Below are 21,665 nucleotides of genomic sequence, written 5' to 3'. Positions count from 1 at the left end.
GAGGAAGTCAAGAAACACCTGGAGTAACAGGCAAATTTGGCCTTGGAATACAGAATGAAGCAGGGCAAAGACTAATAGAGTTATGCCAAGAAAATGCACTGGTCATAACAAACACTCTCTTCCAACAATACAAGAGAAGACTCTATACATGGACATCACCAGATGGTCAACACCAAAATCAGATTGAATATATTCTTTGCAGCCAAAGATGGAGAAGCTCTATACAGTCAGCAAAAACAAGACCAGTAGCTGACTGTGGCTCAGATCATGAACTCCTTATTGCCAAATTCAGACTTAAATTGAAGAAAGTAGGGAAAACCACTAGACCATTCAGGTATGACCTAAATCAAATCCCTTACGATTATACAGTGGAGTGAGAAATAGATTTAAGAGCCTAGATCTGATAGATAGAGTGCCTGATGAACTATGGAATGAGGTTCATGACATTGTACAGGAGACAGGGATCAAGACCATCCCCATGGAAAAGAAATGCAAAAAGGCAAAATGGCTGTCTGGGGAGGCTTTATAAATAGCTGTGAAAAGAAAAGAAGCGAAAAGCAAAGGAGAAAAGGAAAGATATAAGCATGTGAATGCAGAGTTCCAAACAATAGCAAGAAGAGATAAGAAAGCCTTCTTCAGTGATCAATGCAAAGAAATAGAGGAAACAACAGAATGGGAAAGACTAGAGATCTCTTCAAGAAAATCAGAGATACCAAAGGAACATTTCCTGCAAATATGGGCTCGATAAAGGACAGAAATGGTATGGACCTAATAGAAGCAGAAGATATTAAGCAGAGGTGGCAAGAATACACAGAAGAACTGTACAAAAAAGATCTTCACCACCCAGATAATCACGATGGTGTGATCACTCACCTAGAGCCAGACATCCTGGAATGTGAAGTCAAGTGGGCCTTAGAAAGCATCACTACGAACAAAGCTAGTGGAGGTGACAGAATTCCAGTTGAGCTATTCCAAATCCTGAAAGATGATGCTGTGAAAGTGCTGCACTCAATATGCCAGCAAATTTGGAAAACTCAGCAGTGGCCACAGGACTGGAAAAGATCAGTTTTCAACCCAATCCCAAAGAAAGGCAATGCCAAAGAATGCTCAAACTACCGCACAATTGCACTCATCTCACACGCTAGTAAAGTAATGCTCAAAATTCTCCAAGTCAGGCTTCAGCAATATGTGAACCATGAACTTCCTAATGTTCAAGGTGGTCTTAGAAAAGGAAGAGGAATCACAGATCAAATTGCCAACATCCGCTGGATCATGGAAAAAGCAAGAGAGTTCCAGAAAAACATCTATTTCTGCTTTATTGACTATGCCAAAGCCTTTGACTGTGTGGATCACAATAAACTGTGGAAAATTCTTCAAGAGATGGGAATACCAGACCACCTGACCTGCCTCTGGAGAAATTTGTATGCAGGTCAGGAAGCAACAGTTAGAACTGGACATGGAACAACAGACTGGTTCCAAATAGGAAAAGGAGTGAGTCAAGGCTGTATATTGTCACCCTGTTTATTTAACTTATGTGACGCAGAGACATTACTTTGCCAAGAAAGGTCCGTCTAGTCAAGGCTATGGTTTTCCCTTTGATCATGTATGGATGTGAGAGTTGGACTGTGAAGAAGGCTGAGCACTGAAGAATTGATGCTTTTGAACTGTGGTGTTGGAGAAGACTCTTGAGAGTCCCTTGGACTGCAAGGTGATCCAACCAGTCCATTCTGAAGGAGATCAGCCCTGGGATTTCTTTGGAAGGAATGATGCTAAAGCTGAAACTCCAGTACTTTGGCCACCTCATGCGAAGAGTTGACTCATTGGAAAAGACTCTGATGCTGGGAGGCTTTGGGGACAAGAGGAGAAGGGGACAACATAGGATGAGATGGATGGATGGCATCACTGACTCGATGGACGTGAGTCTGGATGAACTCCGGGGATTGATGATGGACAGGGAGGCCTGGTGTGCTGCGATTCATGGGGTCGCAAAGAGTCAGACACGACTGAGCGACTGATCTGATCTGATCTGAATATTCCATTTTGTATATGTACCACATCTTTCTTATCCATTCATCTGCCAATGGATATCTAGGTTGCTTCCATGTCCTGGCTATTGTAAACAGTGTTGCGATGAATATTGGAGTATACGTGTCTCTTTCAGTTCTGGTTTCCTCAGTGTGTATGTCCAGTAGTGGGATTCCTGGGTCGTTCAGTTCAGTTCAGTTGCTCAGTCGTGTCCAACTCTTTGCGACCCCATGAATCGCAGCACGCCAGGCCTCCCTGTCCATCGCCAACTCCCGGAGTTTACTCAGATTCATGTCCATAGAGTCACTGATGTCATCCAGCCATCTCATCCTCTGTCGTCCCTTCTCCTCCTGCCCCCAATACCTCCCAGCATCAGAGTCTTTTCCAATGAGTCAACTCTTTGCCTGAGGTGGCCAGAGTACTGGAGTATCAGCTTTAGCATCATTCCTTCCAAAGAAATCCCAGGACCGATCTCCTTCAGATTGGACTGGTTGGATCTCCTTGCAGTCCAAGGGACTCTCAAGAGTCTTCTCCAATACCACAGTTCAAAAGCATCAATTCTTCCCCACTCAGCTTTCTTCACAGTCCAACTCTCACATCCATACTTGACTACTGGAAAAACCATAGCCTTGACTAGATGGATCTTTCTTGGCAAAGTAATGTCTCTGCTTTTCAATATGCTATCTAGTTTGGTCATAGTTTTTCTTCCAAAGAGTAAGCGTCTTTTAATTTCATGGTTGCAGTCACCATCTGCACTGATTTTGGAGCCCAGAAAAATAAAGTCTGGCACTATCTCCACTGTTTCCACATTTATTTCCCATGAAGTGATGGGACCAGATGCCATGATCTTTGTTTTCTGAATGTTGAGCTTTAAGCAAACATTTTCACTCTCCTCTTTCACTTTCATCAAGAGGCTTTTTAGTTCCTCTTCACTTTCTGCCATAAGGGTGGTGTCATCTGCATATCTGAGGTTATTGATATTTCTCCCGACAGTCTTGATTCCAGCTTTTGCTTCTTCCATCCCAGCGTTTCTCATGATATACTCTTCATAGAAGTTAAATAGGCAGGGTGACAATATACAGCCTTGATGTATTCCTTTTTCTATTTGGAACCAGTCCATTGTTCCATGTCCACTTCTAACTGTTGTTTCCTGACCTGCATATAGGTTTCTCAAGAGGCAGGTCAGGTGGTCTGGTATTCCCATCTCTTTCAGAATTTTCCGCAGTTTATTGTGATCCACACAGTCAAAGGCTTTGGCATAGTCAATAAAGCAGAAATAGATGTTTTTCTGGAACTCTTTTACTTTTTTGATGATCCAGCGGATGTTGGCAATTTGATCTCTGGTTCCTCTGCCTTTTCTAAAACCAGCTTGAACATCTGGAAGTTCACAGTTCACGTATTGCTGAAGCCTGGCTTGCAGAATTTTGAGCATTACTTTACTAGCATGTGAGATGTGTGCAATTTTGGCAGTTCTATTTCCAGTTTTTTAAGGAATCTCCACACTGTTCTCCATAATGGCTCTATTAGCTTGCATCCCCACCAACAGTGTAAGAATGTTCACTTTTCTCCACACCCTCTCCAGCATTTATTGTTTGTAGATTTTTTGATAGCAGCCATTCTGATCAGCATGAGATGGTACCTCATTGTGGTTTTGATTTGCATTTCTCTGATAATGAGTGATGTTGAGCATCTTTTCTTATGTTTGTTAGCCATCTGTATGTCTGCTTTGGAGAAATGTCTATTTAGTTATTTGGCCCACTTTTTGATTGGGTCTTTATTTTTCTGGAATTGAGCTGCAGGAGTTGCTTGTGTATTTTTGAGATTAATTCTTTGTCATTTGCTTCATTTGCTATTATTTTCTCCCATTCTGACGGCTGTCTTTTCACCTTACTTATAATTTCCTTCGTTGTGCAAAGCTTTTAAGTTTAATTAGGTCCCTTTTTTTTAGTTTTGCTTTTATTTCCATTACTCTGGGAGGTAGGTCCTAGAGGATCCTGCTGTGGTTTATGTCAGAGAGTGTTTTGCCTATGTTTTCCTCTAGGAGTTTTATAGTTTCTGATCTTACATTTAGATCTTTTGCATTTTGAGTTTATTTTTGTATGTGGTATTAGAAAGTGTTCCAGTTTCATTCTTTTACAAGTGGTTGGCCAGTTTTCCCACCACCACTTGTTAGGGAAATTGTCTTTTCTCCATTGTATATTCTTGCCTCCTTTGTCAAAGATAACGTGTCCATAGGTGTGTGGATTTATCTTTGGGCTTTCTATTTTGTTCCATTGATCTATATTTCTGTCTCTGTGCCAGTACCATACTGTCTTGATGACTGTAGCTTTGTATATTCTAAAGTCAGGTAGGTTGATTCCTCCAGGTCCATTCTTCTTTCTCAAGATTGCCTTGGCTATTCGAGGTTTTTTGTATTTCCATACAAATTGTGAAATTATTTGTTCTAGTTCTCTGAAAAATATTCTTGGTAGCTTGATAGGGATTGCATTGAATCGATAGATTGCTTTGGGTAGTATACTCATTTGGAGGGCTCCCTCTTCCTCAGCCTGTTCTGTCTTTGTCATCACATATTTGTCTTTCAAGGATCAACAAAAACACCATCTAATACATCATGTATGTCCCAGGTAACCAAGTAAAATCACGCTTTCCCTCTTTTCTGCCCTAATTATATGCATTTGATATTTGTGGCTGTTTTTTCCCCCTTACATCCTTTTCCCATTTGGGACACTCTGTCTGGTTGGTACTATGAAGACTAGGATTCAGGGCTTTCCTGAATAACCAGGCGTTATTACATCAAGTGGCTTCCCAGGTGGCTCAGTAATAAAGAATCCACCTGCCAATGTAGGAGACATGGGTTTGATCTCTGGGTTGGGAACATCCCCTGGAAAAGGAAATGGCAACCCACTCCAGTATTCTTGCCTAAAAAGTTTCATAGACAGAGGAGCCCGGCAGGCTGCAGTCCATAGTGTTGTAAAGAGTTGGACATGATTGAGTGACTAAACAAAAACAGTTGCCTCAAATGCTGAGCAGGAGGATTCTTTCAAGGAATCAGTAGGGGAATGATTGCAGGCAGTGTTTTTACTAGACTAGTGTTACTAGATATTTTTTGGTTTTCAAACAAATGGTGAGAGAAACCTGGTAAGATGTGAGACTGGGTGAGCTGAAAGCCAGGATTCCATCTTCATGGATTAAGTGAATGATAAAGAGTGAAGACTCTTGAGGAAAGGATCAGAAAAAGGAAACAGAAAGAGTCACAATTCAATTCCCATCCTTGACTCCTATGTCTCTTCTCCTTTTCTGATTTTCTACATGACTCCTTTTTCTACTTTAAGCTAAATTAAGATGTGTTTTTTAAAAACCCAACAAGTGTTCATGGCACTAGACTATGAAGACTTCTATTATAGTTATTATAAGATTTTACTCAAAACATTTATTTCCATGCTACTGACTCTCAGCATTTTGAAATCTAAATTTAGCTACTTACTCATTTTAAACAAATATACTCTTTTCTGAAAGAAAAAAAGTAGTTAAAGGAACATGCCTCTTGTCACACTGATAGTTATACTCAAGTGACTATATTGAGAGACAGAGTTTAAGGATGGACTTAGGTGCCACAATGTCATTTACTGTGAGACCTCCCTTGAAAACAAACTGGGATAGTCAACAAAATAACTGTGGGAATTAAAAAATGTGAACATTTAGTTCTACTGTTGCTTTCTCTGGCTTATTGTAGAATCGACTCTGCTAAGCAGCTGCAATAGGAACGTCATTAGATTTTCTGCAGCTGCTGCTGCTGCTAAGCCGCTTCAGTCGTGTCCAACTCTGTGTGACTCCATAGACAGGCTAGGACAATTGTCTTGATAAAGGTGATCTAACATGGTGGGTTCTTGTCCAGTCTCTGTCTCTTAATGGGGAAATCTGAGATTGCAGATTCTCAGATGATAGTCAGAGGAGGAAAGGGCCTCTACATAGTGGTTAGCAGGTGCCAAGGGCAGTTGGAAGAAATCACAAACCTGCTGTAACCCTCAGTGCTAATTAGCTTCCTCCTCATTAATTACCTGAAGTTACCCACAGTCCATTGTGTTCTGTATTTAAGCTTACAGAGAGCATTTTGCTGCGTTTTTTGTAATGTAGTCATAGTGTCATATAGCTTGGGAAAAAAAAAAAAAAAACTAAGTATGTCCTGGCCATGCTTATTTGCTTTAGAGTATAAATGTCTTTCTAAACAGGATGGATGTTTGTTGAAGCAATGTCTTCTCTATTTAAGTTCAACAGAAATGATTTCCAGGATGTGTCTCCTGGGGAATGGTGAAAGAGTTCACTAGATGATAAATACGAAGATCCAGAAGGTAACAGTGCTTCTTAATTCAGACTGTTGATTAAGATCCCAGCAGAATCTCATGTCACCATCAAAACAGCTTGAAACATCTGAAATGGTCTTGGGATAAATAGCAATTAGGGCAAAAGTTTGCACAGTGTTCTCTAAACCTGTGGTGATTTTGCCTGCTTTGAGAGAACTATCTTTATTAATATCCAGACTACTATGGCTGATTCATGTTGATACTTGCCAGAAAACAATAAAATTCTGTAAAGCAATTATCCTTCAAATAAAATACACACACACACACACACACACACACACAAAGATCCAGACTAAGTCTCATTGATCATGTGATTTAAACTTTTTTATTACAAATGGGGAAGAGTCATAAAGCAATGAAGAAGATGGGCCCATGTGCACATAGCTGACTCACAGAGTCAAGACAAAAAAACAACTGACAAACAATATGCTAGCAACACCTCTTCAAACCTATTTTGGAAGCATGTTGCTTTTTATTTTTCTTTTTTTAAGTTGAAATTTACAATGTTTCAAGTATACAGCATAGTGATTCAGTTATATGCATATATATATATATATATATATATACATTATTTTTCATATTCTGTTCCTTTTTAGATTATTATAAGATATTAAGCATAGTTCCCCATGCTATATAGTAAGTCCTTGTTGTTTATCTATATTGTTTGGAGAAGTATCAATAACCTCAGATATGCGGATGACACCACCTTATGGCAGAAAATGAATAGGAACTAAAGAGCCTCTTGATGAAGTTGAAAGAGAAGAGTGAAAAAGTTGGCTTAAAACTCAACATTCAAAAACTGAAGATCATGGCATCCAGTCCCATCACTTCATGGGAAATAGATGGGGAAACAGTGGAAACAGTGCCAGACTTTATTTCCATAGGCTCCAAGATCTCTGCAGATGGTGACTGCAGCCGTGAAATTAAAATACACTTGCTCCTTAGAAGAAAAGTTATGACAAACCTAGACAGCATATTGAAAAGCAGAGACATTACTTTGCCAATGAAGGTCCATCTAGTCAAAGCTATGGCTTTTCCAGTAGTTATGTATAGATGTGAGAGTTGGACCATAAACAAAACTGAGCACTGAAGAATTGATGCTTTTGAACTGTGGTGTTGGGAAAGACTCTTGAGAGTCCCTGGGAATGCAAGAAAATTCAACCAGTCAGTCCTAAAGGATATCAATCCTAAATATTCATTGGAAAGACTGATGATAAAGTTGAAGCTCCAATACTTTGGCCACCTTATGCAAAGAGCCAAATCATTAGAAAAGACCCTGATGCTGGGAAAGACTGAAGGCAGTAGAAGAAGGGGACAACAGAGGATGAGATGGTTATGTGGTATCACCGACTCAATGGATGTGAGTTTGAGTGATCTCAGGGAGATGATGGAGGACAGGGAAGCCTGGCATGCTGCAGTCTATGGGGTCACAAAGAGTCAGAAAGAACTATGCAACTGAAATACTACATATATAGTTGTAAGTGGATGCTAATCCCAAAATCCTAATTTATCCCACCCTCTCCCCTCTTGTGGTAACCATAAGTTTGTTTTCTATGTGAGGCTATTTTTTTTTTTGAAATAAGTTCATTTGTGCCATATGATACATGTAAATGATATCATATAAGTGATATCATATGATATTTGTCTTTCTCTGACTACATGTACGTGATATCACAAGATGTTTGTTTTTCTCTGACTTAACTTCACATAGTGAGACAGTCAATTCTTAGGGAGGCTGATAAGAAGTCCAGGGTCTCCGAGGAGGAGGAGGTGAAAGGTGTCTGGGGCTCTCAAGGAGGAGACGGGGTCTGGAATTCTCAAGGAGGAGGAAAGGACAATTCCCCCCACCCCCTACATTCCTCAGTCTTAGTAAGGATTATATAACAGCAGTGTATCCTGCTTGAGGACATGTTTCTCCTTCTTGAGAAGCTTCTGACAAATCATGATATCTTAAAATGTATATTATGGGAGTGGGTCTAGTAAGATCTTTACAACCATGAGACATTCTTTTGATATATTGTAATAACTCATTAAAAAATTATATAACTACCTTGCTTAGACTAGTGAGGGGGGCACTCTCTGTCCCCACTCTGATGTCTATATCAAATTCTGCTACACAAAATGTCTTGAGTGATCAAGCCTGGTCCCTGGTCCTGAAGCTAAATGTTCTTCTTCAGAGATAACAAACCTGATATCATTCACTGTAAGCTATCATCTTGGGGGATGGCCCGGGATCTTCAGGACACGGTAAGAACACTCAGAGCTGTAGCCTCTCTGCTTTCTCAAGGTACATGTTTTCTGCTTTACTTTACTAACTCCATGGTGTGCTTGTGTGAATAAATGGCTCCCCCTGCACAAAGCATGTGATGAGTCCTGCTCTGCAGTTTTGCAGTGCCATGTAATGACTGAAGGCAGCCCCAAAAAGGGGAGCCTTGTAAGGGTTTATACCAACCTGTCAATGCTGAGAGACACCTAACATCCTGCGAGGGGAGTGGCAATGTGTGGACCGAACTTTCCTTTCTGCGTGACCTTTTCCTGATCTCTTTGACCATTTTGTAATTGTGTGGGGAATTAGAACTATTAAACTAATCTCTCAGGTCAACGACTTTCAATGGATTTGTGATTCATGTCATGACTATGTACTTTTGTTAGACCCCAAGTATGGAAGTGCCTAGCCTTTCTAGGAGCTGAAAGTTATGTGAGCACGTTTGGGAGGGAAGCGGAGCTCTAGCTCCAGGAACGTCTCTCAGGCTAGAGGTCACTCTCTTGACTGATTGCCTCAGAAACCAGAGTCCTAAAACTGAGTCCTTGTCATAGCTGTGCCTCTAAACTATATGGATGGAGGCATTGTTGGTAACCACGAGGCTTTCAAGGACACAAATCGGGAACTGCAGGGTGTGATTAGATTGGAATTACAGTGGGCTTTTTCCTTTGGCAGTGCTAGCTCTTAGCAGACCAGAGAAGGCCCTCTGATGGCTTCTATCCCAACCGCTTAGATATTTCTTTTGTGGAAGCTGTGAAAATGAACTGGAAGGACTGGCCCTAGTAGCTTGAGGACAAAAATCACTTTTCCTCATTGGCTGACCCTTTTGCTATCACATATACTGGCATGGTCATACTCAAGGGACATCTTGGTTGTTGTTTGTCCCTTTATGACTCACCATGTCTATTGTGGTCAGGACTGTACTCAGGAATGTGTCCCGACACATAAAAATGGATGCTTCCCCTAGTAGTCCTAGCTTGGGAAACATTCCAAAAGACTACTCTGCTCCACCCTGAGTGGTATCAGAGGAAAAGGGGAAATCAAACGAAGATCTTGGTGGTAAGGAACTGGAAATCAACCTGGGATGCCATCAGATCTACCCCTTGTGCTTCTCCACTCTACCTCAGTGGTAGAACTGGAAGGGACAAGTAAGACACCTGTGTTGGCAAGGGACAGACTAAATCTGACTAGGGAAGGAAAGCTTCAGTGGAAAGTCTGTCTACACCCCCATCTAGAGCAGGGAGGGCTGCCTTCAGTGGAAAGAAGCCACAGTTGTAGATGCTGCTTTTTTTCCCTCTTACAGATGGGAGCTATCAGTTCCAGAACCACTCCTTTAAAATGAATCTTAAAAACTGGAACATTTGATCCTCAGAGTTTAAAAAGACATGCCTAATCTTCTGTGATACTGAATGGGCCACGGTATCCTTTGGAAGATGGGGGAGGCTGGCCTGTTGAAGGGCCTCAATTATAATACCGTTTTATAATTAGATTGGTTCTGTAGAAAACAAGGGAAATGGGTAGAAGTGACAAAAATGTTGCTCTTTACCTCTCCATGAGACATGACAGACTTATGTCTTGGGTCCAGATTTGGGTGTGAAACCTTCAACTCCCAACTTTCCACTTACTCTGTCCCTATATCCAGGGTTCCCAACGGAAAAGGCTGAGAATTAGGGCACCCTTCCAGGAGGGGTTGCCTCAGCCTCAGTAGAAATTCTGACAGTCTCAATTGTGGTTCAGACTATTTAGAGGATCTGAAAAGTACATAGAAGCCTTTATAGGACTAACTTTACTCTATAACCTTACTTGGAGAGATGTAATGCATGTCTTAGGGTAGACACTGACTACTGACTTGAGAACTTGAGTTTTGGGGGCAGCTACTGTTTTTGGAGATGAATGGCTTGAATGTGAGACAAAGGGAAAGAGGGAACATGAAATAGCCCTCCTCCCTACTGGAAGCCAAGCAGTTCCCATAACAGAGCCGCTTTGCTGGATTTATTCTTTAAGGACTGAAGAGAGCTCATGCTGAGACTTTAGACTATGGTAATTTGGCTGACATAGAACAGGGAGAGAATAAAACTCCTGGTAAATTCCTAGATAGACTACGGGAGGCTCTCTGCAAGTTTACTGATGTTGATCCCAAAAGTGCAGCGGAGGAATGATCTTAAAAAATAGTTTCTTACACAGTCAGCGCCAGATATCTGCTGTAAGTTATGAAAACACGTGTTTGGATCAAATCAATTAAAAAAAAAAAAAAAAACTGTTACAGCTAGCTCATATGGTATATTATGGTAGAGAATATGAAGAGGAAAATAAGAGCAAAAAAGAACCAGGCAATAGACTGAAGCTCCAACAATGGCTGTTAGATCTACTCTGAAACAGTCTGAGAAAAATGCCTAGAAGGACCCAGCTAAAAAGGGGTGGACTTGTTATTACTGTGGAAGGGAGGGTCGTCTCAAATGGGATTGCCCTCAGGCATCTAAGCTGCCCCCAACTCCCATGTCCAGTCTGCAAGGACCACATTGGAGAAAAGACTGCCCTCTGAGGTGTAGGCCCCAGGGCTCGGACTCTCAAGACAATAGGGACTGAAGGTGCCCAGGGTCCCCACACAAACTTCCATCCTTATTACACCTGAGGAACCCCGGGTGTTAATAACTGTGGCAGGCCAGTCAATTTCTTTTGGACACTGGGACAACTTTATGCTCACTGAAGCCCCTGGTCTACTTTCCTCCTGATTCACTACCATAATGGGACTGTCTGGATGAGCCAAATGTGATTACTTCAGTTGTCCTTTAAGCTGCAACTAGGACTCTGTGCTATTTTCTCAAGTTTCTAATCTTGCCAGACTCTTCCTCACCCCTTCTGGATAGTGATATACTGAGCAAGGTCCAGCCGTTTTTTTTTTTTTTTTCATGAATATGGAGCCTGCTCTTTCTCTCCCATTAATTGAACAAAATGTAAATCCTAGAGTGTGGGCTGATGGAAACACTGTGGGTTGAACGCAAAATACTGTTTCTGTTGTTATCAAGCTCAATGACCCTCACCTATTTTCACATCATAAGCAGTACTCACTGAAGCCCAAGGTTAATGAATGGGCAAAATCTTACTGTACTGACTTCTCATGATCTAAGTGGGATCTTAAACTCTAAAGTTCAGAGTGGCAATGGCCCCACCTTTAAAGTTGCTGTAAATCAAGGGGTGTCAAAAGCTCAACAAATAGAATATCACTTATACTGTTCCTGGAGACCCCAATCCTCAGGAAAGTTGAAAAGGCTAATAACATTATTAAGAGGCATCTGTATAAGCTAATTCAGGAAACACAAGACAATTGGTTTAAAGTTTTACCCAGAGCTTTAATGAGGGCTCGAACTGCTCATAAGAAGAAGGGACTGTCTCTATGTTAGACTGTTTTTGCTCACAGATATTGTCATAGATCCTGAAGCCTTATAATTAAGTCTGTGACTCAGTTTTCAGCTTTTCAACCTCTTCATCAATTGAAGGCTTCACATGGTGGGTTTCTCTACTTCAAGGAAAGGACTTCAACTCTGTGTATACCTTCACCAACAAAAATTGTATGTGACACTTCTTTGATCCGATGACATCTAACAATCCTAAGATGGACTGATATAAGACTTTATACCTTAACTATGGACATAATGTGACTTTCAACTTTGATTATACATTATCTTGGTTTAATGACTATTTTGTGGCACATAAAAAGGTAAATGGATCTACATCTGGTGGTTTTCTAGCTGATGTTTATCAAATATGGCATGAGGTCATATGGTTAACTCCTAAAAAGGGACACCTAGTATCACAATTGCACTCACCTCACACGCTAGTAAAGTAATGCCCCAAATTCTCCAAGCCAGGCTTCAGCAATATGTGAACCGTGAACTTCCTGATGTTCAAGCTGGTTTTAGAAAAGACAGAGGAATCAGAGATATAATTGCCAACATCCACTAGATCATGGGAAAAGCAAGAGAGTTCCAGAAAAGCAACTATTTTTGCTTTATTGACTATGCCAAAGCCTTTGACTGTGTAGATCACAATAAACTGTGGAAAATTCTTCAAGAGATGGGAATACCAGACCACCTGATCTGCCTCTTGAGAAATTTGTATGCAGGTCAGGAAGCAACAGTTAGATCTGGACATGGAACAACAGACTGGTTCCAAATAGGAAAAGGAATTTGTCAAGGCTGTATATTGTCACCATGTTTATTTAACTTATATGCAGAGTACATCATGAGAAACGCTGGACTGGAAGAAACACAAGCTGGTTTCAAGATTGCATGGAGAAATATCAATAACCTCAGATATGCAGATGACACCACCCTTATGGCAGAAAGTGAAGAGGAACTCAAAAGCCTCGTGATGAAAGTGAAAGAGGAGAGTGAAAAAGTTAGCATAAAGCTCAACATTCAGAAAACGAAGATCATGGCATCCGGTCCCATCACTTCATGGGAAATAGATGGGGAAACAGTGGAAACGGTGCCAGACTTTATTTTTCTGGGCTCCAAAATCACTACAGATGGTGACTGCAGCCATGAAATTAAAAGATGCTTACTCCTTGGATGGAAAGTTATGACCAACCTAGATAGCATATTCAAAAGCAGAGACATTACTTTGCCAACAAAGGTTCGTCTAGTCAAGGCTATGGTTTTTCCTGTGGTCATGTATGGATGTGAGAGTTGGACTGTGAAGAAGGCTGAGAGCCGAAGAATTGATGCTTTTGAACTGTGGTGTTGGAGAAGACTCTTGGGAGTCCCTTGGACTGCAAGGTGATCCAACCAGTCCATTCTAAAGGAGATCAGCCCTGGGATTTCTTTGGAAGGAATGATGCTACAGCTGAAACTCCAGTACTTTGGCCACCTCATGCGAAGAGTTGACTCATTGGAAAAGACTCTGATGCTGGGAGGGATTGGGGGCAGGAGGAAAAGGGGACGACAGAGGATGAGATGGCTGGATGGCATCACTGACTCGATGGACGTGAGTCTGAGTGAACTCCGGGAGTTGGTGATGGACAGGGAGGCCTGGCATGCTGCGATTCATGGGGTCGCAGAGAGTTGGACACGACTGAGTGACTGATCTGATCTGAGTATCTAATTCTCTCATATGGAATGAACAAATAGATCCAGCCCCAGAAGTTAGCTAACAACTTAAATATAATGACTGGAAATAATTGGGATTTTTTTTTTTTTTTGCCTCAAGAAATATGCAATGTAATCATTGTTGTGTTTTCTAGTTCATGTTCTCCTTTTGCCTGGCCAGGCACTGATTGGGGCTAGATCCCTGAGTCACATTGGCTTGCTCCAAATGGCACCTATTGGATATGTGGCTCTTACCTATGGGGTGGTATTCTCAGTGGATAGGGAGATGAACTCTAGGTCTCGCTTTTACTCATGGCTTCATATTTCCAGAGTTTTCAGAGAAGCCAACTAACCTGTCACACCTTATAACTTGCTGGGCAAGATCTATATTTCACTGGTATGATTATCTGGCTGCAATGTTCATTCCCTCTCTGGGAACTACAGATGTTATGCTACGAGTTGATGTTCTGACTAACTTTACTCAACAGACTTTATAAGATTCTCAAAAAGCTGTTTCAGCCCTTAATTCTGAACAAATGCAAATTAGAAAGTTGGTTTCACAAAACAGATTGGCTGCACAAGGAGGTGCTTGTGCCATTATTCATACCCAATGTTATACATATATACCAGATATGAACACTAATGTTACTCACTTTTCTAAACAAATGGACAAGATGATTCAAGCTATGGATTCTCCTGAAACCTCAGTCACCTCACTTTGGGAAATGTTAATTAGTTCCCCAAGGTGGACAACTATATTAATCATAATAAATCAAATTGTTCTGTTATACTGTTTTTTCCTTCATCTGTAACTGTGTAACTGAATTTGTTTCTAACAGTCTGAAAGCTTTTAAGTTACAAATGATTGTCCAGGCTCCTAAGAGTGTCACAGCCTCCTCCAACTATTATTTGGGACCCCTGGATTGGAGACCATCAATATGAGGGTTAGGAGAATATGTTGCCTCAACAATTTAGGGGCAGTGCCCCATCACAGCAGAAAGCAGTTATGGAAAGAAAATGATGCCCCTTTCCCTTGGCAGCATAATTCTCCTAAAAGAAAAGGGGGAATGAGAGAGTCAATTCTGAGGCAGGTTCATAAGAAGTCCAGGGTCCCTGAGGAGGAGGATGAGGAGGAAAAAGGGGTTTGGGGCTTTCAAGGAGGAGATAGGAGTCCGGAATTCTCAAGGAGAAGGAAATGACAAATGTCTTTTTTTCTAAATTCCTTAGTAAGAATTATATAACAACAGTATATCCTGCTTGGGGACATGTTTCTCCTTTTTGAGAACCTTCTGACCAATCATGTTTTCTTAAAATTTATATTATGGGAGTGGGTTTAGTAAGATCTTTACAACCATGAGACATTCTTTTGATCTATTGTAATAACCAATTGAAAAAGTATGTAACTATCTTGCTTAGACTATCAAAGGAGGAACTCTCCATCCCCCTTCTGATGTCTATGTCAGAAGGTTTCTCTGCCTCCTTTTCACTTTAATAAAACTCTGCTCCACAAAAGCTCTTGAATGATCAAGTCTGGTCCCTGGTCCCAAAGCTAAATCTTCTTCAGAGATCACGAATCTTACATGGTTCACTGAAAGCTGTCAATAATATGATAATCCCTAGGTCTATCCACGTTGCTGCATATGGCATTATTTCAATCTTTTCTAGGCTGATTAATATTCCATTATAAATATTTACCATATCTTTTTTATCCATTTATTGGTTGATGGCCATTTATGTTGCTTTTGTGTTTTGGCTGTAGTAAATGGTGCTGGAATATTGCTCTGTTAATTATTAACTGATTTTCTATAACTGAATATTTCCTTCTCTGCCTGAGACTCCTCAGCCTTCTGATACACTCAAAAATTTTAAAATTAAATCAACTTTGACCTTATATGCTGCTCCACCAGCTCTGTTGTCTTCATATATTTTATTAGTCAGTGCTTGCTATTTCCACTAAGCCCTTGCCTTCTCCTCCTACCTCCCTACCCGTCCCCCCAAACACACTCAACACATTTACTTACTGGGGTCAGTCTTTTATCACAACCTCTGACTGTTACCAGGGTCATCAGTGATCATGAACTGTTAAAATTAAAAACATCTTGTAAATTCTTTCTGGATTTCCTTATAGCATTGATGGGAATTCTGATTCAGTTCAGTCGCTCAGTCATGTCCGACTCTTTGCGACCTCATGAATTGCAGCACGCCAGGCCTCCCTGTCCATCACTAACTTCCGGAGTTCACTCAGACTCCCATCCATCGAGTCGGTGATGCCATCCAGCCATCTCATCCTCTGTCATCCCCTTCTCCTCCTGCCCCCAATCCCTCCCAGCATCAGAGTCCTTTATTTTCTTCTTTTTTTAAATTTTATTTTATTTTTAAACTTTACAATATTGTATTGGTTTTGCCAAATATCAAAATTAATCCACCACAGGTATACATGTGTTCCCCATACCATCCCTCTGGGTCGTCCCAGTGCACCAGCCCCAAGCATCCAGTATCGTGCACAGAGTCTTTTCTAATGAGTCAACTCTTCACATGAGGTGGCCAAAGTATTGGAGTTTCAGCTTTAGCATCATTCCTTCCAAAGAACACCCAGGGCTGATCTCCTTTAGACATCCAGCCCTGGTTGGATCTCCTTGCAGTCCAAGAGACTCTCAAGAGTCTTCTCCAACACCACAGTTCAAAAGCATCAATTTTTTGGCGCTCAGCTTTTTTCACAGTCCAACTCTCACATCCGTACATGACCACTTGAAAAACCATAGCCTTGACTAGACGGACCTTTGTTGGCAAAGTAATGTCTCTGCTTTTCAAAATGCTATCTAGGTTGGTCATAATTTTCTTCCAAGGAGTAAGTGTCTTTAATTTCATGGCTGCAATCACCATCTGTAGTGATTTTGGAGCCCAGAAAAATAAAGTCTGACACTGTTTCCACTGTTTCCCCATCTATTTCCCATGAAGTGATGGGACCAGATGCCATGATTTTCGTTTTCTGAATGTTGAGCTTTAAGCCAACTTTTTCACTCTCCTCTTTCACTTTCAGCAAGAGGCTTTTGAGTTCCTCTTCACTTTCTGCCATAAGGGTGGTGTCATCTGCATATCTGAGGTTATTGATATTTTGCTATCTTAAACATTCTTGTTTTTCTGCTACTACTTTCCCTTTGGTCTTCTCTGAGAAAATTTCCCTCTGATCTTTTTCAGAGACATCATCAGCCCCTCTTCCTCTGCCTTAAGTACTAGTTTCCCACATTCCATTTTTAGCATTTTTCCCCACCTTTTGCACTCTTGTTACCTTCATCTATACTACCCCAAGCTTCAACAAACTCACACATGTCTCTGAAACCTGGAAACCTTTCTGTGACTGCTAATCAGCCATCTGCATGTGGGCAGTACTCTTACATACACATATACACTCACATATCCCACAAACACAGAGAACCTCAAACACCACTCAGAAGCTGAAAGTTGTTAACCCTCATCCCTTACCTTCAAGCTACCTTCTTACCTTCAAGCTACCTTCTTCTCCTCTGTATCAGCTTTGTTAAATAGCATCTCTACTTATGCAACTGCTTAAGTGAAGCACCTGGCAAGATTCCCTGAGTTCTTCATCTCTGTTCCTCTCATCACCCATTCAGTTCAGTTCAGTTCAGTCACTCAGTCATGTCTAATTCTTTGCAATCACATGGACTGCAGCATGCCAGGTTTCTCTTTACATCACTATTTCATGGAATTTACTCAAACTCATGTCCATCAAGTCAGTGATGCCATCTAACCATTTCATCCTCTGTCATCCCCTTTTCCCCTGCCTTCAATCTTTCCCAGCATCAAGGTCTTTCCCAAGGAGTCAGAACTTTGCATCAGGTGGCCGAAATATTGGAGTTTCAGCTTCAACATCAGGCCTTCCAAAGAACACCCAGGACTAATCTCCTTTAGGATGGACTGGTTGGATCTCCTTGCAGTCTAAGGGACTCTCAAGAGTCTTGTCCAGACCACAGTTCAAAAGCATCAATTCTTCAGTGCTCAGCTTTCTTTATAGTCCAACTCTCACATCCACACATAACTACTGGAAAAACCATAGCTTTCACTAGATGGACCTTTTTTGGCAAAGTAATGCCTCTGCTTTTTAATATGCTGTCTAGGTTAATCATAACTTTTCTTAAAAGGAGCATGTATCTTTTAATTTCATGACTGCAGTCAGCATCTGCAGTGATTTTGAAGCCAAAGAAAATAAAGTCTCCCACTGTTTCCATTGTTTCCACCATTTGCCATGAAGTGATGGGGCAGGATGCCATGATCTTAGTTAGAAGAGGTGACAAGAATGCGGAGAAGAACTATGTAAAAAAGATCTTCATGACCCGGATAACCATCACAAATTGGTCCCCATCTTTTGCCAATAAAATATCTCTTGAATTCTGTCTTCCTCTCAAATCCTACCCCCAAGCTCAGACACTGCTTCACTACAGACCTCTGTCATGTCTTGCCTACCTATCTTTACTTCTTAATGGTTTTCCTATTTTTATTCATCTTTCTCCAACTTCCATTTCCTGTAAGAAGATTTTCTACCATAGAAAGAAAAGGAGTTAGAAATTATATAATGTGCCCACCTGAAACTTTCAGGTTCAGGTTTTGGGTTCAGTTCAGTTTCTCATACCTACAAGCAGAGCTTTGACTTAAAGTCAAAGCTGAATACTTGTCAAGCTTCTTCTGTGTAGAAACACTAGGTTCTTTTCTTGAATTTCCGTGCAGGAAGAATTGACCACCTAATGCACCTTGAGGACACCGTGTAGTTCTAGAAGAGCACACATGCACTGGTATTTGTGTGTCTATCTTCTTTCCTTGGTACACTTTATATCTTGATAGGTGGGACTGTGTATGTGTGTATGGGTTTTTACATGTGTGTGTATGTCTACATGTGTGTCAGTACACTGTCACTAAGTTCTTCCTGACTCTCTGCAACACCATGAACTGTTGTTCACCAGATTCCTCTGTTTATGGGATTTCCCAGGAAAGCATACTAGAGTGGGTTGCCATTTCCTCCTCCAGGGGATCTCCCAGACCTAAGGATCAAACACGTATTTCTTGCATCTCTTGCATTGGCTGGCAGGTTCTTTAGCTAAGCTACCTGGGAAGCCCATGTATGTCTACATATTTTTCCTATTTCCAAACACAAAATTTACAAAATTGTTTTAGGTTTTAAAAAAAATTGTTTTAAGTCTATTTCAATAAAATGTTTCAGAAAAGATAGGTATGTATATCTACACACATATGAACATATCATGTTGTATGAAAATCTATATCTGAATATATCAGTCAACTCTTGTGCACCAGTTTATCTCGACTGGGCTTCTCCTATCTCTTATTCTAGCCAGCCAGTTCTTTCTGGATTCCAAGTGAATTCAAAAAGGCCAACCCACCAAATTACTGCCTCGCAGGCTAAGCTCCTTGTTCTCCCATTGTGGAAATCTTCTGTGTACCCATGCATGCACAGCATAGAAACGTGGATAAGGGGATCTTAAGTTCTCAGACAGAAACCTGTGAACTAAGCAAGAGGGAAGCGGGCAGAGCACAACCTTTAAAAGAACGGCATAGCCCAAGGACATTAAAAACATTTAAAAAACTTGTTAGAACCAAACAGATCTGAGATGGTAGAAGATGGGACTTCTGGAGGACCTTCAGTTCAGGTCAGTCACTCAGTCATGTCCGACTCTGTTACCCCATGGACTGTAACATGCCAGGCTGCCCTATCTATCACCAACTCCTGGAGCTTGCTCAAACTCATGTCCATAGAGTCAGTGATGCCATCCAATAAACTCATCCTCTGTTGTCCCCTTCTCCTCCCACCTTCAATCTTTCCCAGTATTAGGGTCTTTCCTAATGAGTCAGTTTTTCAATCAGGTGGCCAAAATATTGGTGTTTCAGTTTCAGCATCAGTCCTTCCAATGAATATCAGGACTTATTTCCTTTAGGATTGACTGATTTGATCTCCTTGCAAGCCACAGTGCTCTCAAGAGTCTTCTAAGAGTTGAAAAGCATAAATTTGAGCCTCAGTATATTGCTGTTGCTGTTATTCAGTCCTTGTGACATGTCGGACTCTTTGCTATCACATGGACTGAAGCATGTCAGGCTCCTCTGTCTTCCACTATATCCCAGAGTTTGCTCAAATTCATGTCCATTGAGTCAGTAATATTATCTAACCATCTCATTGTCGGTCACCCACTTCTATTTCTGGCCTCAGTCTTTCCCAGCATGTGGATATTTTTCCAGTAAGTTAATCCTTCTCATTAGGTGGCCAAAGTATTGAAGCTTCAGATGCAGCATTCAGTCCTTCCAATGAATATTAAGGGTTGATTTCCTTTAGGATTGACTGATATCATCTCCTTGCAATCTTCTTGAGAGTCTTGAGAGAAGACTCCCAAGATTCTTCTCCAGTACCAAATTCAAAAGCATCAATTCTTTGGCAGTCAGCCTTCTTAACTCTCACATCAGTATATGACCACTGGAAAAGCAATAGCTTTGGCTGTATGGACATTTGTCAGCAGTGATGTCTCTGCTTCTTAATATGCTGTCTAGGTTTGTCATAACTTTCCTTACAAGGAGCAAAAGTCTTAATTTCATGGCTTCAGTCACTGTCTGCAGTGATTTTGGAGCCCAAGAAAATAAAATCTGTCACTGCTTCCACTTTTTCCCTTTCAATTTGCCATGAAGAGATTGGACTGGATGTCATGAACTTAGTGGTTTTTTTTTTTTTTTTTTTTTTTATGTTGAATTTAAGGCAGTTTTCTACTCTCCTTGATTCACCTACATCAAGAGGCTGTTTAGTTCCACTTCACTTTTTGTTGTTAGAGTGTTATCATTTGCATATCTGAGGTGGTTGATATTTTTTCCAAGCAATCTTGATTCTGGCTTGTGATTCATCCAAGCCAACATTTCACAGGATGTATCTGCAAAGAGTTGGACATGACTGAGCAAGGACACACATGTTAGTCTTCTGCATCTGGACTCAGAAGCCACAGCTGTATAACACTGGAGTGGTGTCTGTATTTTGTAAGTTTTTAAAACAATGAAGCAGTGACTGTGTGGTGCTGGCATGGAGGCTGAACAGCACAGGAGTGACTATGAGGAGATACCCCACCATAGAGCTGCCAGAACTTACACAGGACAGGGGGAAACAGACTCTTGGAGGGCACAAACAAAACCAGGACTCAGGAGAAAGGAGAGTGACCCCACAAGAGACTGAACCAGACTTGCCTGTGAGTGTCCAGGAGTCTCCAGCTGAGGTGTGTATCAGTGGTAGCCTACTGCAGGGTTGGGGGCACTGAGTGCAGCGGTGCCTACATGGGACCTTTTGAAGGAGGTTGCCATTATCTTCATTACGTCCACCATAGTTTCAGTCAGTTCAGTTCAGTTCAGTCGCTCAGTCATGTCCGACTCTTTGTAACCCCATGAAGTGCAGCACGCCAGGCCTCCCTGTCCATCACCAACTCCCGGAGTTCACTCAGACTCAAGTCCATTGAGTCAGTGATGCCATCCAGCCATCTCATCCTGTCGTCCCCTTCTCCTCCTGCCCTCAATCCCTCCCAGCATCAGTCTTTTCCAATGAGTCAACTCTTCGCATGAGGTGGCCAAAGTTTCAGCTTTAGCATCATTCCTTCCAAAGAAATCCCAGGGCTGATCTCCTTCAGAATGGACTGGTTGGATCTCCTTTCAGTGCAAGGGACTCTCAAGAGTCTTCTCCAACACCACAGTTCAAAAGCATCAATTCTTTGGCGCTCAGCTTTCTTCACAGTCCAACTCTCACATCCATACATGACCACAGGAAAAACCATAGCCTTGACTAGACGGACCTTTGTTGACAAAGTAATGTCTCTGCTTTTGAATATGCTATCTAGGTTGGTCATAACTTTCCTTCCAAGGAGTAAGTGTCTTTTAATT

Source organism: Bos taurus, chromosome 2 (genome assembly GCF_002263795.3).
Source record: "Bos taurus isolate L1 Dominette 01449 registration number 42190680 breed Hereford chromosome 2, ARS-UCD2.0, whole genome shotgun sequence".
In the NCBI taxonomy this organism is placed as follows: domain Eukaryota; kingdom Metazoa; phylum Chordata; class Mammalia; order Artiodactyla; family Bovidae; genus Bos; species Bos taurus.
Note: the sequence above shows the minus strand (reverse complement) of the source record.